Here is a 16716-nt window from a genome sequence, read left to right on the forward strand (position 1 = left end):
GGTTGGAAGATCTAACAGAGAAAGTTGTTTACCTCATGGTGGCCAGGAAGCAGATAGAGATACAGGAAGGGTCTTGGGACTTTTAACTCTTCAGTGATACAAGTCCAGTGACCTTCTAGCTAGGACCCACTGCCTCATAGCCTCTGCAACCATGAACTTGTCGGTGACCTAATACATTGATAAAGTTGGGACTGTCATGATCCAACATCACCATCAGTTGAAGGTCAAACCTTCTATAGATGAGCCTTTGTGGGGACACTTAATATCCAAAGCATAACACCAAGGAACTTGCTTAAGACTTCACTGAAAAGTTAAGATTAGGCTTGGATGTGTTGTGTGTTTGGGGGAGGTGGAAGGAGTGGCTCTAATTCAAGACTGTTCATCCTCCTTAAGACCAGCAACCGGATGTAGCCTGAATCTTAAAGAGTCTTATTAATAAAATCAAACCGGGAGCCAGTTATTGGGGTGAATGCTGGAAGATCAGAGAAGCAGAACAAGCCACAGCTACCTCACCTTGCCAGTTCCTCAGCTGATCCTGTTTCCTCAGACTAGATGCCTCTGAGTCCTCATCCAGAATGAATCTCAGCTGAACTGCTGCTCGAAAGTCTGAAACCTTAACCAGCCAAAATGCTTCTAGTTCCTGGTCTTCACGCCTTATATACCTTTCTGCTATTTTCCATCACTCCCTTGGATTAAAGGCTCACTTCTTGGGATTAAAGGCATGAGTCACCATGCCTGGCTGTTTCCAATGTGGCCTTGAACTCACAGAGATCCAGAGGGATTTCTGCCTCTGGAATGCTAGGATTAAAGGCGTGTGCTACCACTGCCTAACCTCTATGTTTAATACTGTGGCTGTTCTGTCTCTGACCCTAGATAAGTTTATTAGTGTGCACAATATTTCAGGGAATACAATACCACCACAACCGGAAATCCATTGTCAGCCGAAACCATGGGCAGAATCGTGGCGGTGAGATTTGTCTGGGTCATGAGTAGAGTTCAAACACAAGTTAACCTAAGTGGTTCGAGCTAAATATAAGCATCATACTGTGATCACATGGCGCGTAGTTTTTCCAGTACCATTGGCTACTTCATGAAAATACACAGAGCTGAGCCGGGCGGTGGTGGCGCACGCCTTTAATCCCAGCACTCGGGAGGCAGAGGCAGGCGGATCTCTGTGAGTTCGAGGCCAGCCTGGTCTACGGCGCGAGATCCAGGAAAGGCGCAAAGCTACACAGAGAAACCCTGTCTCGAAAAACCAAAAAAAAAAAAAAGAAAATACACAGAGCTAAGTGTGGGGGCACACACCTGTAACCCAGCACTCAGAGATGCAAGCTGGAAGCCTGGGGTAAACCATGTGCCACACAAGAATAAGAACCCGAGTTTGGATACCTCGCACAGTAAAACAAGACTCCGTGGTACACACCTACTATTTCAGTGTTGGCCAGACAGAAACAGGAGGCTCACTGGAGCTTGCTGGCTGGCCAGCCTAGCCAAATTGTGAATTGGCAAGTACCAGGTTAAGCAAGACACCCGGCCTCCAAAAAGAAGGTATAGAACAATTGCAGAAGGCACCTAACATCCATCTCCAACCTCCACACACACATGCTCATATGTGCAGAAGGGGATACACCACACGCACACACACACACACACACACACACAGACAGAGAGAGAGGAATTCAAGGTCAGCCTGGGCTACACAGTAGGAATCTGTCTCAAAAGAGCCGTAGAGGGAGCGGGATTATAGCTTATTTGGTAGAGTGCCTGCCTTGCTTGCGTGAAGCCCGAGGTTTGATTACCAGCACTGTGGAAACTGGGTGTGATGATGCTTGTCTCCAAATCCCATCACTCCAGAGGTGAAGGCAGGAGGATAAGAAGTTCAAAGTAATCTCTGGATATATAGCAAGTTGGAAACCAGCCTGGGACACATGAGATGCTGTGAAAACCCAAACAACTGAAACAAAACAAAAACCAACCTAAAATACTAAAACCTGCAAAGTTCTGATCAAAGCCGATGAGAACACTATTTACACCAGGGAAAGGTGGTTCTCTGCTTTGGGATGCCTTCCTCTGAGGAATATAGAGAGTTGAACTGGAAGTCTGTCAATGTGAGGGCAGAGGAGGTAGGAGGGTGGCCAGAAGCATAGGGAATCGAAGCAACTGTTGGAAAGTCTAGCCAGATAGCCAGATGACTGTCACACAGCGAATGACTCGCTTCAGAAATTTGAAGGACTAAGGAAGAGACCATTTCTTTTTCTTCAGAGAGTAATTCAGTTTCCTCTGGGCTGGTGTAGGCTAAACTCAATTAGATGAGGCTGCTTTTCAAGGGGAAGTATAAGGCCGGCATTTGTGCTTCTCCAACTTCCATGTAAATCAGTGACCTGCGAGCGAGCAGCCTGCTCACTTTAAAAAGGCCGATTCCCACAATCTGACGGGGAAGGTTTGTAGTGAAATCCGAAATGAAGCCCTTGCAGGCTTTTGGGCCACACTTGGAAAATTATCCTTAGAGAATTCCCATTCCTGCCGCTGGGGATGAGACCAGCTAAGGCAAGCTGGTTCGCCCTGCACTCGGTGAGGTCTCCTGTCTGTCCTTCTAATGTGCAAATGAGACAGGGCGGTGGTGGCGCACGCCTTTAATCCCAGCACTCGGGAGGCAGAGCCAGGCGGATCTCTGTGAGTTCGAGGCCAGCCTGGACTACCAAGTGAGTTCCAGGAAAGGCGCAAAGCTACACAGAGAAACCCTGTCTCGAAAAACCAAAACCAAAAAAAAAAAAAAAAAAAAAGAAAAAAGAAAAAAGAAAAAAAAAAAAAAAAAAAAAAAAAAAAAAAAAAAAAAAAAAAAGAAAGAGACAGACACCTGGAGGTCTTGTTAAAATGCAAACTCAGTTTTTCTAGGGAAAGGGCCACTGGGCACCTGTGTTTCCCAAGCTTTGGGGTAATGTGGACACTGCTGTTTTCTTTTGTTTTGTTCATGAAACCGGGTAACCCGAGATGATGCCTTGCCTCCAGGAAAAGGGCAGAATAAATATAGGGGACAATTACACCAATTTCACCAGAGGGAAGAAAACAAATTCTGATGACCTGAAGAAATGTCCAGAACCAAGCAAATCTGGTCAGAACTTGTAACTGGTTGGGGCTGGGGAGACCAATGGTAAAGTGCCTGCAGCACAAGCGTGAGGACCTGAGTTCAAATCTCCCACGCCCACCTTAGAAAATAAGCCAGGTACGGTAGTGCATGCCCCATACTCCCAGAGCTGGCGGGCAGGGGAGCAGAACCTCAGGGGGTTGTTGACCTCCCCACTCCAGGTTCCATGAGAGACCTAAAAAAATAAGGTAGAAAAGTAATAAAGAAGACATTGAACGTTGAACACACACACACACACACACACACACACACACACACACACGCCACACCTCCTCCAGCGGGGTTATATGAGTAGCAACAATTAGTGAAAGAAGCACAACCCAGGTATTTGGAATTAGCGCAGGGGTCTCCAGGGCTGTAACTTCCACGGGTGGGCTTCTCCGCGGCACCCTTGCCTTTCAGTCACCCATACTTCTACACGCAACCCAATAAACTCAACTAGACTTGAGAAGAATCGTTTCTTAATTCTATCATCAGTGTCCTATCAGAGGCAAACAGATATTTGTTTGCGTCTCCCCGGGAAAAGTCACACAACAGACGGTGAGGCTGTGTGGCAGAGGAACCCTGTTTACTTTGTGGTGAGCCAGAAAGAAAGAGACAAGGAAGGCCAGAGTATTAATAGCCCCTAGAAAAGCATTTCCCCAGTGACCCAGCTTCCGACTTCCTCCCACTAGGCTCCACCTAATCAAGTTTCCACTACTTCCCAATAATCAACCGGACACAAAGATTTTAACACACACCCTTTGGGGTTCGCTTCCACACTGCAGCACTGGGCTACGAATGTTTTACTTTCCTATTGCGGAGACAAAATACCATGACCCAAAGGCAATCTCAGGAAAAAGAGTTTGAGCTTCCCGTTCCAGAGGGACAGTCCATAATGACAGGGAAGGCGTGTCAACGGGCAGCTGGAGCAGGAAGCTGGGGCATCACATCTCCTGCCTCAGTCAAGACGCAGGGGAAGTGACGGTGAGACTATCAGTTCTCAAAGCGATGTGCTTCCTCCAGCAAGGTTGCACCACCTCACCAGACAGTGCTACGGAGGGGCCAGGTGCTCGAACACTGGATCCTGGTTACTCTTCTGTTGCTGTGAAGAGGCACCACCACCAAGGCAACTTCCAACAGGAAGCATTTGATTGGGACTTGTTTACAATTTCAGAGAGTCAGTCCGTAATCATCTTGGTGGGAAGCATGGTGGCAGGCAGGCATAGCCGGAGTGGTAGCTGAGAGCCTACAGCTTACCTGAAAGACTGAGAGACAGAGAGTGGGCTGGGACCGGACCTGGTGTAGGCTATTGAACACTCCCTGTTACACACCTCGTACATCAGGGCCACATTTCCTAATCCTTTCCAAAGACAGTTCCACCAAGTGGGGACCAAGCATTCAAACATATAGGAGCCATGCTCATTCAAATCACCACAGAGCCTACAGGGGTTATTCCTCATTCAAAGCACCCTAAAATAATAGCTAGAGCTATATGAACCAGACTTGAAGTGCTTGTCATAGCGTTGTGGGAAACATTTTGGAAATCTGCCCAAGGAGTAGCCGCCTTCCCCTACCTCTCCAGGCTCTCCCTGAGGCTTGCTCCCCAACAAATACAAACAAAAGTCCAAATGGAGAGGTTTAAGCTCAGCATTTAGGAAAGTAGGACACAGTAGCTATTTTCTGTCCCAAACATTTTGATTTCTTAGAACAGCAATCCCTCATAGTTAATGTCTTCAGGAGGAAAAACATGAAAGATGGCTAGAATTTTACGCAGTCCTCCAACCCTCCATTGGAGATGCATCTGTTCTGTGTTAGCATCGTCTTCCTCCATCATCCCCTGCCTCACCCACAACATGATGCTGAATGGGAAATCTCCCAGGGAAGTGGCAGAAAGGTCATTTCCAAGGTCACATGACAGTTATTTCCCAAAGTGTGGAAGAGTGATTTCACATCTCATTTTCATTCCCTTTGTTTGAATATAGGATACCCATCTATGGAAACACAGATTGATTCTTCCAGTCAGCCAGCTGTGGTGATATTTTATTTGTGCACACCAATAAAGCTTATCTGGGAATCAGAGGACAAAGCCAGCCACTATATTAAACATAGAGGTCAGGCAGTGGTAGGACATGCCCTTAATCCTAGCATTTGGGAGGCAGAAATGCATCCGGATCTCTGTGAGTTCAAAGCCACACTGGAAACAGTGTGTGGTGGCACATGCCTTTAATCTCACTGCTAGTTAACCACAGAGGTCTGGAGGTCTGGACAGACAGACAGGAAGTGACAGAGCTTAGCGGAAAGAGGAAGTGATGAAGCTGGGAGGAGAGAGGAAGTAAGATGGCAGGGCACAGAAAGGTATATAGGCGTGAGTATATAGAAAGTAGCTCTCTCTGGAGGCTGAGGAGTGGGTAAAGTGAAGTTGGCTGCTGTGAGATGTTCTGTATGTCAAATGTGTTGCTCTGATTGGTTAGTAAATAAAACAGTGATTGGCCAGTAGCCAGGCAGGAGGAAGTGTAGGCGGGACAAGGAGGAGAAGAATTCTGGGAAGTGGAAGGCTGAGTCAGAGATGCTGCCAGCCACCGCCATGACAAGTAACATGTGAAGATACCGGTAAGCCACGAGCCACATGGCAAGGTATAGATTTACAGAAATGGGTTAATTTAAGATAGAAGAACTAGATAACAAGAAGCCTGCTGCAGCCAGACAGTTTGTAAATAATATAAGCATCTATGTGTTTATTTTATAAGTGGGCTATTGGACTGCCAGGGCATGGCAGGACCCAGAGAGGAAACTCCAGCTACAGTTGGCTGCAGCTTGTCCTATTCCTCTGGTCTCTCAGTTTTCACCCCAATATTCGGCTCTGGGGTTTTTATTAATAAGACCATTTAGCAATTCGTCTGAGGCATCTGAACAGCTCCCAGGTACTGAGCTAAGGGCTAGATATGTGAAGAGTTTGATAGTGTTGTAGCTGCTGGTGAGGATAGAGAAGCTCTCTGTCCATTGCTCCCTGCTGGACATCCAGGGCAGTGTATAGAACATGCACTCGTTCTGTAGACTAAATAAGTGAGTGAGTGCAAGCTCCTGGCTTCAAGAAGTGCACACCTTAGTAAGAGATGCTAAGGGAGACATTTATATGATAATGAGAAATGATGAGAAATATTGGCACTGTGATCAATTATATCCAAATATAGTGGTCCCATTTGGGGATAGAATTAGAAGAGCCAGAAACCAAATATAAAGGCAAGGAAAAGGGATACAAATTTTTCTAGTGTAAGTCTTCCTTCTTAGTTATTTCAAAGAAAATCATGTCAGGAGTAAAGAGCTGACAGGTGTGATTTTATCACCTTCAAAGCTTTGGCCGTGATGAATAGCATGAGGCCATCTAAAGTGAAGTACGGGTGAGCTGTGGACTGCACGGGAAGTGCGGGTGAGCTGTGGACCACACGGGAAGTGCGGGTGTGTTGTGGACCACATGACATAAGGCAAGGGTGTTGTAGTTTTTCTGCTCTGGCTGTCCCCCCATTTTCAGGCTTATCATTAACTATCATCATGAGATCTGAGGCTGGTCATGTGGCAGCTTGGCAGACAACAGACAGGCTGTGTGAACCCCTTGTGGAACTCATTCTCTGAGAAAGTTCGAAGGCTCTGGGAGTGCTCATTGCTCAGTCTTAATCTGAAACTTATGCTAGAGGTACTATTTCTGTTCCATTGATGAGGAAGATGAGACATCAATTGTAACTTCTTCAGCATTATACAGCTGGTAATGGGTAGAGTCAGGAAGGACATCTGCAGAACCAAGTGACTCAAAGCCATAAAATGGCAAGTAAAGTGATTTGACTCCTGGAACCTTTTGTCTGGACTCAACCAAAAATCTCCTTATTAATTTTTTAAAGTCTTTTTTAAAAATGTATATGTATATATGTGAGCCTGCATGAGTTTATGTGCACCGTATATGTGCAGGAGCCTGTGGAGAATAGAAGAGGGTATCTCAAGAGATCTTCTGGAACTGTGACCTGCCTTCAGGTGCTGGGAACTGAGCCTGCATCCTCCATAAGGGCAGAAAGCACTCTTACCCACTGAACTGCCTTTCCAGCCCTTTCTTATTGATAAGTTTTTAAAATTTAAATTATATTTGTTATGTGTGCATGCAAATGCATGTGCCACAGCAGGTGTCTGGAGGTCATGGACAACATGTAAGCGTTGGTTCTTCCCTTCTATCATATGGGTCCCAAGGATCAAACACAGATTGTCAAGCTTGGTAGCAAGTTGTTGGGTGATGTCATTCTGTATGCTGTAAATATATGTTGCTCTGATTGGTTGATAAGTAAAGCTGTTTGGCCAATGGTGAGGCAGAATAAGGTTAAGCAGGACATTCCAACTAGAGAGAGAGGAAGGAAAAAGACAAAATAGAGGAGATGCTGCTAGCCACCACCAGGAGAAGCAAGATGTAAAGTACTGGTAAGCCACAAGCCACGTGGCAAAGTATAGATTTATAGAAATGGGTTAATTTAAGATATAAGAGCTAGCTAGCAAGAAGCCTAAACCATTACACCATACAGTTCATAATTAATATAAGCCTCTGTTTGTTTATTTGGGTCTGAGTGGCTGTGGACCAGGCAGGACACAGGAAAACTTTCAGCTACAGCAAGTGGCTTTATCCACTGACCCAACTTGCTGGCCACTTAGTAAGTGTTTTGTTTTGGACACAGAGGGTGTCTTGCTATGTAGTCAAGGCTGTCCTTGAACTCATGACATCCCTGACTCAACCTTCCCAGTGATACATGTCAACATGTCTGACCTGGGTCATTGGATTTTTTTTTCCAATTTTTGAAATAAATGCATATAAGTTTAAAGATACTATAAAGTTCACATTTTCTTTTCATCTAGTTTCCCCCAAGGAAATTAGCCTTAGCTATAATCAAAATCAGGAAATTGACTTTGTTGTAACTCCAAGCAAACTACAGACGTCATGTGGTTCAACACCACTAATTTTTGCACATGCTTTTCTGATGTGTATTAAACTTTCTCAGATGTCTTGATTCCTGTACTAGAATCAGGAAGCAGCACCACCAAATTTCCTGAAGGACACTCTTGTCCACAGTCGTCCCTTCCCTTCCACCCATAGGTGTGGTGACTGTCCTACATTGTTGTACTTGTCATTTGTGGAGTCTCACACACATGAGGACTGAGGAAAATGTTCCACCAGGCAAGAATGAGAGCCTGAGTTGGGTTCCCGGAACTCACGTGAAAAAGGTTGGTGTGGTGGCACACACTTGTAGTCTTCGCCCTGGTAAGGCAGAAACAGTGGGCCCTGGGGACTTGTAGACGAGCTACTTTGTCTAACATTTAGCCCTAATCCAGGGACCCAGGCCTGGGAGAGATTCTGTCTCAAAACGCAAGATGTGCAACATCCGAGGAAGAATACTTAGTGTTGACCTCTGGTCTCCACATCCATGTGCATACATGTACACTCATATGTTTGTGCACCCCCGTGCAATACACTTGCTTGCCCATTTACACACATACAATAAGAGTGTTTAGAAATGGGATTATACAGCATGTAACCTCCTGAGACCAGCTTTTTCTCACGTTTCTCATTGATGTTAATGTACCATAGTTTGCTTATGCATCCTCACCTTGAAGGGCTTTTGGATCATTTCTAGTTGAAGCTATTATAAATAAAGCTGCTGTGGCCATTTATGAACAGTTTTGTGTAGACCTGAAATTTTGTTTCTTTGATAAATATACAGGAGCAGGATTGCTGGGAATATTCGTTTCTTTTATAAAACACTACAACCAATGCAACTTTTAGAAGGAAGGGTTTATTTTGGGCTTACAGTTCTAGAGGGATGAGTCCATTGCCATTGCCATCATGGTAGGGAAGCATGGCAGCAGGCAGACATGGCGGCTGGGGCAGCAGCTGAGAGCTCATGTCTTGAACCATAAACGGGAAGCAGAGAGAGAAAACTTGAAATGGCACAAGTCTTTCTGAGATCCCAAAGCCATATCCCAGTGACATATGTCCTCCAGCAAGGCCACATCTCCTAAATCTGTCCATATAGCCATCAACTGGGGACCAAGTATTGAACTGCCCAGCCCATGGAGGACAAACTCATCCACACCACTACACTGGATAAGGGTAAGTTTAATTTATAATAGACCTTTGTGCTGACTTGATGAGAAATGTCCCCCAGAGACTCAGGCATTGCACACTTGGTCCCTAGTTGTGGGTACTGTTTGGGGAGGTTTTAGAGCTGTGGGCCTGCTGGAGGAAGTGTGTTACTGGGGGAGGGCTTTGAGAATATATAACCTCAACCCATTCCTGTTTGCTTTCTCTGCTTCGTGATTGTGGTTGAAGGTGTAGTCTCTTGGCTTCCTGCTCCTGACAGCACATCTGTCACTTGCTGATGGACTCATCCTACTGGACCCACAAGCCAAAAGAAATTCTTTATTATCAGTAGCTTTTGTCGCGGTATTTTACCTCAGCGACAGGAAAGTAACTAATACACCCCTCGCTCCCCACGGTAACATGAGGAGTAAGGGCTGCTGTCAACACAGGTTACCTCCAGCCTGTTGTGTTGTCTGCAAAACATGCAGAGAGCTGGGGATACAGCCTTCATGACTCATCCCATACTGGGATGGGTTTCTGAGTAATGCAGTTGCCTTTGAATTGTCCCTGTTCCTGTAAGCAACCCCTCACCCACATTTCTGTCAATAATCCCAATAAACTCATTGGCTTTTTTTGTCAAGGCAGACTTTGGTAGACTAGTCTCTTTGGTCTGTCATTGGTGCTCTACCTGGGCTGAGTAGATGCCTGTTCACAACTCCCCAGGAAAACTCCCACAACAGGTAAGAACCCAGTATCAAGCCTACCCTCTTATAAATCTTTCAATAGACCTGGTCTGGTTCCATTAATGTTGCTGTGATAAAAAACCTTGACTGAAGGCAACTTAGGGATGGAAGGGGGTTTGTTACGGCTTCCAGCTCCAGGTTGTAGTCAGTCACTGAGAAGAAATTAAGGTAGGAACTCAAGACACATCACATGCGTAGCAAAGGGCAGAGAGAAACAAGTGTGTACATGCTGCCTGCTTGCTGGCTGACCGCTTTTATTTTTCCCCTTTCATAAATAGTTTAGGACCTCCTGTCTAGAGAATGGTGCCCCCCACAGTGGGCTGGGCCTTCCTACATCAATTAACTATCAAGATACTCTCTCACAGATATACCATAAGCCAGCCTGATCTGGGTAACTTCTCAACTGAGGCGGTCTTCTCAAGTGATTCCGGGCTGTGACAAGTTGACATTTAAGGCTAACCACCACAGTACATAGTAGAACTTACTTTTCTTGTGTTGCTGAAACTGATTAGTAATTCCTCATACGACCTTAGCGCTACTGGTAGGAACTATCATTGTACACTTGGTTATTGCAAATTGACTATTTGTTTTGATACCTCATAACAGCTGACAAATGTGGCATTTGTCTTTCTATGACAGAGTTATTTCACTTAGCACAATGTCTTTAGAGTTCCTCTATGTTGTCATGTAGTACAGACACTTATTCTTGATGTTTAAGGCTAAATAATTTTCACATGCACACACACACACACACACACACACACACACACACACACACACACACACACACTTTGTTCATTTGATGGAGGACCACTCAGGTGTTTCCATGAGCAGACTATTGTGAATAGATAGAGCTACAATGGAGTACAGATATCTATTTTTGAGATTTTTGAGAAGGAGCTGACATTTCTACATCTTGATCCACAGGCAGGAGAAGATTGTGTGCCACACTGGATATAGCTGGAGCATATGAGACCTCAAAGCCCACCCCCACAGTGACATACTTCCTTCAACAAGGCCACATCTACTCCAACAAGGCCATGCCTCCTAATAGTGCCACTCCCTATGGGCTATGCATTCAAACACATGAGTCTATGGGGCTATACCTATTAAAACCACCACATCCCCTCCCTCAGTCTGTCACTATGGGGTTTTTGTCCTTCTTCAGCACCATGTCTCCCTGCATGCTGTCATGTTTCCGCCATGATGATAGTGGACAAAACCTCTGAACCTGTAAGACACCCCAATTAAATGTTTTCCTTTATAAGCGTTGCTGTGGTCTTGATGTCTCTTCACAGAAATAGACACTCTAAGATGGGGTTAAAGACAGGAACTAGAGACCAGAAGTACTCCCCCAAACAGCTCTCCCTCTGTAAGATGGGATCTATTCCCAGAGTAAGGGGCACAGCTGTGCTCCCAGGTGAGGTAAGATTTGGGAGAACAGCCATCAAGGAAGACAACATAATTAAAGTCTAAAAATATAATGGGCTTCAAGGAGAAATACAGTGCTGTGAACCCCTGGATCAAACAGAGGTATAGATGGGTAGACATTAAATATTGCCTGGATGGAGGGGGAACTGGAGAGAGAGCATTGCTCTGTCTTGGAAGAAGACTCTTTGAGCTCTGAAACTAAGCCTCATAAACCCAGATAAGGTTGGGAATTTAAATCTTTTCAAGTGTAAAACTAAATCTAGCAGCCAAACACTTCCCTCCACCATCTAAACTAGTTCATGACTTATGGGTTAAAATTGGGTTTATTTTTAGGCCAGAAAAAAAATTTACTATAAACTTAAGTGCTTCAGATATCTGTGACCTGAAGACTGGAGCATTACGTAAAAGGAAGGGACATCAGAGGTCATTTAATGACACGTCTCACTTCAGAACTTTCTATTAACACACTTCATAGCAATTCAAAGTCATGACCCCTGGAACTAAAAACATTAACCATCAGCCTTTGAATTCTGAAACTGGTCAGGTGCAACAGGTCCAGGGCAGAGTGAAGAGTTTTCCATGGCTAAGCACAGGCAGCAGTCAGACCAGAGCAGCGGCATGGAGTACCCGCCCTGCCCTGACTCAGCAGGCGTCCAGTCACCCTAGCCAGACGGATTCCATTTTGATTTCTACAGATCTCGCCTCAAAAGCCTCAGCCACGCCGAGATTCAACAGCCCTGTACTAGAAAGCGAACCGTTCTAAACGTCTTTTCACAGGTGCACGGCAAATCATCGTCAACCTAAGAAAAACAACCACTACAATAAAAGGGAATTATTTACATCCACAGCACCCTCTCCTGTGGTTGTACCAAGGATGCAAATGTGTGAAAATAATGTCTGGGCTAGTTTCTGGTTGGAAAACATTTTCTGGGAAAGCAGGTGTTTGCAAACTCAATAGTCATGCATGCCATGGACAGTATTCTTAGATGCCAGGTCAGGTCTTCATCAAGGACAAATCTCTGCAGGAGACACTACGCGATGCTGGTCATGGGAGAATATATTCTGTTAGGAGATGGTGTCTAAGGTGAAAACATCTTGGAGAATCCAGGTGGTGGAAGAGTGCCTTATAGCTGTTTCTTAGCAGAGGAATTCTCTCTGCTATTAATCCTACTTCACCCATCTTCCCAAAGTCCAATCAGTAGCGAGAGTAAAGTCTGTTCTGGAATTAATGCTACATTATTTGCTCCTCTATCCACTCCAACGTAATAAGCCTGCCATATGACACATTTTTTTTTTTGTTCCCCAATAACCCTGGATTTCTCCTACCTCTTCTTGTCAGGGATGTTTCCTTTGCCCCAAATGTCTTTCATCCACCAACTGCTTCTATCCCCTCCTTTATTGGCTAATTCTTTCTTCCCTTCTAAGACTCATCACACCTCTGAGGTGCCTTCCTGACACCCCTCAGTCCCCACTCATCTGCTAGGTGCTCCCAGCTCACTTTTGCTAAGTGAGGAGCTAAGGAAAAGGAAATCAGGTTACAAGATATTGGTTTGCAAGGAGGGCAGACACTAAGAAGGAAAGACCGGAGGGTGGTAATTATATGCAGCCACATGGAGCCCAGTGTGGTGTGCAGTAAGAGGAGAACGTGAATCTTGCTAACCGGGTATTCCCAACTCAAAGAAAGTTCCTAAGACAAACCCAAGACCATTAACGCCACAAAGTCTGGGGCAACATATACAACATCAATGATCCGGAATAAACTGGGGCCTGGAGAGGTGGCTGATGCATAAATCATTTACTAAAGCAAGCAGAAGGGCTGGAATTCAGAGCCTCAGCTCTGAAGTGTGTAAGTGCCAGGTGAGCATGGCAGGTCATGTATAGTACTAATATTAAGTGGGCAGAGGCAGGGAATCTCCGAGGCAAGGTGGCTTGCTGAACTAGCACATCAGAGAGCTCCAGATTAGCTAGAGGCTCTGCTTCAGTAAAGACAGCAAAGACAGTAGAGGAAGATATCCAACATCAACCTGTCTTCTCCACACACATTCACTCTTAGCATCCAGTCGTAGCCACCCACACACAGATAAACATGAGCAGTCACACCACATGCACACACGTCCCACACACATACACATGTGGGGGGGGGTGGAGGAAAAAGGAAAGAATGAACTAGGCAAAGAAGAAGTTGAGAAACCATTTAAATAAGGTAGAATTGTTTCCTGTCCGTCCTGGGAAACGGGTGTTCTGTTCTTTCTTAAGCCCCACTCTTCATTAAAGGAAAAGTTATATTTATGCCAAATTTTCATTTCTTTTTCAAATACCCGCATCTTGAGATGATGTGGCTGCTAGGGTTTTGTTCACACTACCTCGGGTTTGGGAGTGGGGTATGAGTGTGAGTGGGTAACAGATGAAACAAACCGTGCTGTGCACTGATTCTCGCAGAGTCTGGGCGACGGGTGAGCTGGGGGCTTATGAGGCCCTTCTGCTTTTGCGTGGGCTTAAAATTGTTCCCACTAGACCTGCAGAACAACTCCTCACCAGAACTTTGAGTTCTTCTCTAGTGGAGGGCATTAAAGATTAACTGAGTGTTTACACAAGCCTTCATCAAGATGGAGTTTGCATGTGCACTGTGTAAGACACCTTGACAAGGCACAGAGTGGTTACGATGATGAACCCAGATTTTCCTAAGCTCTTGGCTTCGGCCAACATTCTGCCTTTCCTGAACTGTACCACTGTGCAGGAAAGACTTGGGTGGTGGCAAGATCGTGAGGAGTCTCCAAAGCCCCCCAGCTGAGGACAGGAAACTGTTTTCTCATGCTGTCTCTGAAGACCTCTTATATTCAACAGCCACCACATCTGAGAGTTCCCACCATGGCCAATGCCATATCCCCTTTCTTATTTTCAGAGATGAAAAACAAGGGTGACCAAAACGCTTAACTTATGGGGTCGTTGGTAGAGTAAATGTGTTAACATACAAAATTACCTAAGGTTTGCTCTAGTGAGTGGTTAGCATCCAACAGCTGTGTTTTACTACCAGAGTTAGTGTTTGCTTTAGAGTTAGTCTGGGTCAGTAGTTACCTGTAGCTAACTGGTAGTTAGACTAGTATTTGGAGGCATAAGAGAACAATATAGATCAATAAAGACTCACACTATGATAGGTAGGTAGTTTATAGACAGAGAGAAGACGTGATTTTTTGAATAGAAGAGGGGGAAGGGTAGCAGAGCTAGGAGCAGAGTCTGCAAGGATGCAGTATAATTCAGGCAGGGTGTGGAGGGGAGGGATGTAGACAGTGGAGAAATGTAGGGCTGAATGGATAATGGGGACCTGGAATGGGGCAGCGAAGTTCAGACTTGAAGCAAGAGGCCCCGTGGAGCCAGGGAGTGACCTGGTCCAGGGAGGGGTGAGATGAAAGCATACTTCAGGAGGATTAGGCTGGCATGAGGCATAGGTATCTTGGTTTGGGGCAGGTTCAGACCAAGGGCAAAAAGTCCCTACGGAGCTGGCAATTTCTAGGCTTTATCCAGCCTCAGTCTCCAAGCTGCATTTCCCCCCTGTGCTTGAGAATCCTGGAGTTTTCCAGGGGACTTGACAGTCCCTCTCTGTGTCTCCTATCAGCACCAGCCGTGTTTCTATGCTATGGTTTTATGTAACACTTCCTGGTTGTGTTAGCCCAAGCAAGCTGGGGTTTTCAGAGGTTCAGCTCTAGAACCTACCTGGCCTGGGTGGCCTCTCCTGAAGCCAAGAGAGAATGTTTTTCCATTTGCCCCAGTTCCTTGTAGACAAATGGCCATAGCTGACCCTGGCTTCTCTTTGGTTCACCTCCTAATACCCCTCTCCTCTCTGTAGCCCTTCCCTGACCTGTTTGCACACAGGCTTACACAAACCTTCTCCGCTGCCCTCTGCTTCTTCGGGTGGAGCCGCTAAGGGAAATTCTGTTGCTAGGCCAAGGAGCAAGGTTTGGAAAGACACTGTGTGCTGCCAAGTCCAGGAAGGCAAGTTAATGAGAAGGTGAGAGGCCTTCCTCCCACTTTCTCCCATTGGTGTATTTTTTAGGTAACAAACAAAGCTCCGGGCAGGTGTTGGTGCCCCACTCTCAGGCAGAGCAGGAGCTGGACCCGAGCGGCAGGTCCTACTCAGCCATCTGGCAGCCCAATCTCTGCACATGTCCAGATCTCCAGCCCAGCTGCACTGCAGTGGTTCACGTCCTTCCCTCTCTAAGCCCTTGTGAGCTCTAACCTCCCTTCCCAGTGTCAGTGCGCTGGTCTGGTTGAGCCCTGGGTCTAACCAGGACTACTCAGAGAGGGAAGACAAAGAAAGAGCCATGGAAGAACCAGTTCTGCTAACAACAGGCTTGCTCACAGGGGGTCAAGTACGCACACACTCATATGAACTCACATGGAAGTATACACACAGGTACACACATGTACACATACATGCACATACCCATACACATATGTACATACACACATAAACATACATGTATACACAGATACACACACACAGACACACACAGACACACACACACACACACACACACACACACACACACACACACTGCCTCCTATGATTCTATTGGATTTCATTTGCATTTACCAGAATCTTATGACTATCTCACCTGTACCGTGTCCCTAAAATACTTCTGCACCTTACTAGGGCCCTCAGTTGAGACAAAGCCGAGAGGAAATCTGCATATTTAATATGCTCCTGTGATTCTAAAGTCCCACCCTCTTCTGGTTCTGGGGCTCTGCTTCCGTCTCCTTCCTCTGCTATTCTGTCTTCACAAGAGTCATAGGTAGTAGGTGATGGGATAGCCTGGAACCAGTGTGCCTGCAGGGCTCATGGTGCCGTACAGATCAGTGCAGGCCAGGGCTTCAGCCTGGACACCACCACTTTAGTCTGCTTAGGGAAGACAGGTCAGGAACCCTGCAGAGGACGGATGTGGCAGCTGCCCTGTGGGAGAGAGAGTAGCAATCTTCCTAAGAGTCTTCAGAGAGCCGGAGAGCTGATAGGCAGAAGGAAGGCTCCCCCAGGACATGTGTGCAGCTGTGTGGTGAGGATTGGGAGGTTTAAAGAGAAGGAGCCGACAGAGCTGCGATCCCGAGGGCACCTGAGCAGATAGTTGTGTAAGGAAGAAGAGCTCCGTGAGCATCCTGGACTTGCCCATCTCATGCATTGTCTCGTTTGCAATAGGAGGTGATGCTGGAACTAGGGGAACGGGCATCAAGGGAAGGCACGGGATAAGAAGCCAGAAAGGAGATGGGGATGGCTTGGCAGTTAACATATTTATTGCTTTTCCAGAGGACCTTTT

Source organism: Peromyscus californicus, unplaced genomic scaffold (genome assembly GCF_007827085.1).
Source record: "Peromyscus californicus insignis strain IS unplaced genomic scaffold, ASM782708v3 Scaffold_19__1_contigs__length_69161282, whole genome shotgun sequence".
Taxonomy (NCBI): domain Eukaryota; kingdom Metazoa; phylum Chordata; class Mammalia; order Rodentia; family Cricetidae; genus Peromyscus; species Peromyscus californicus.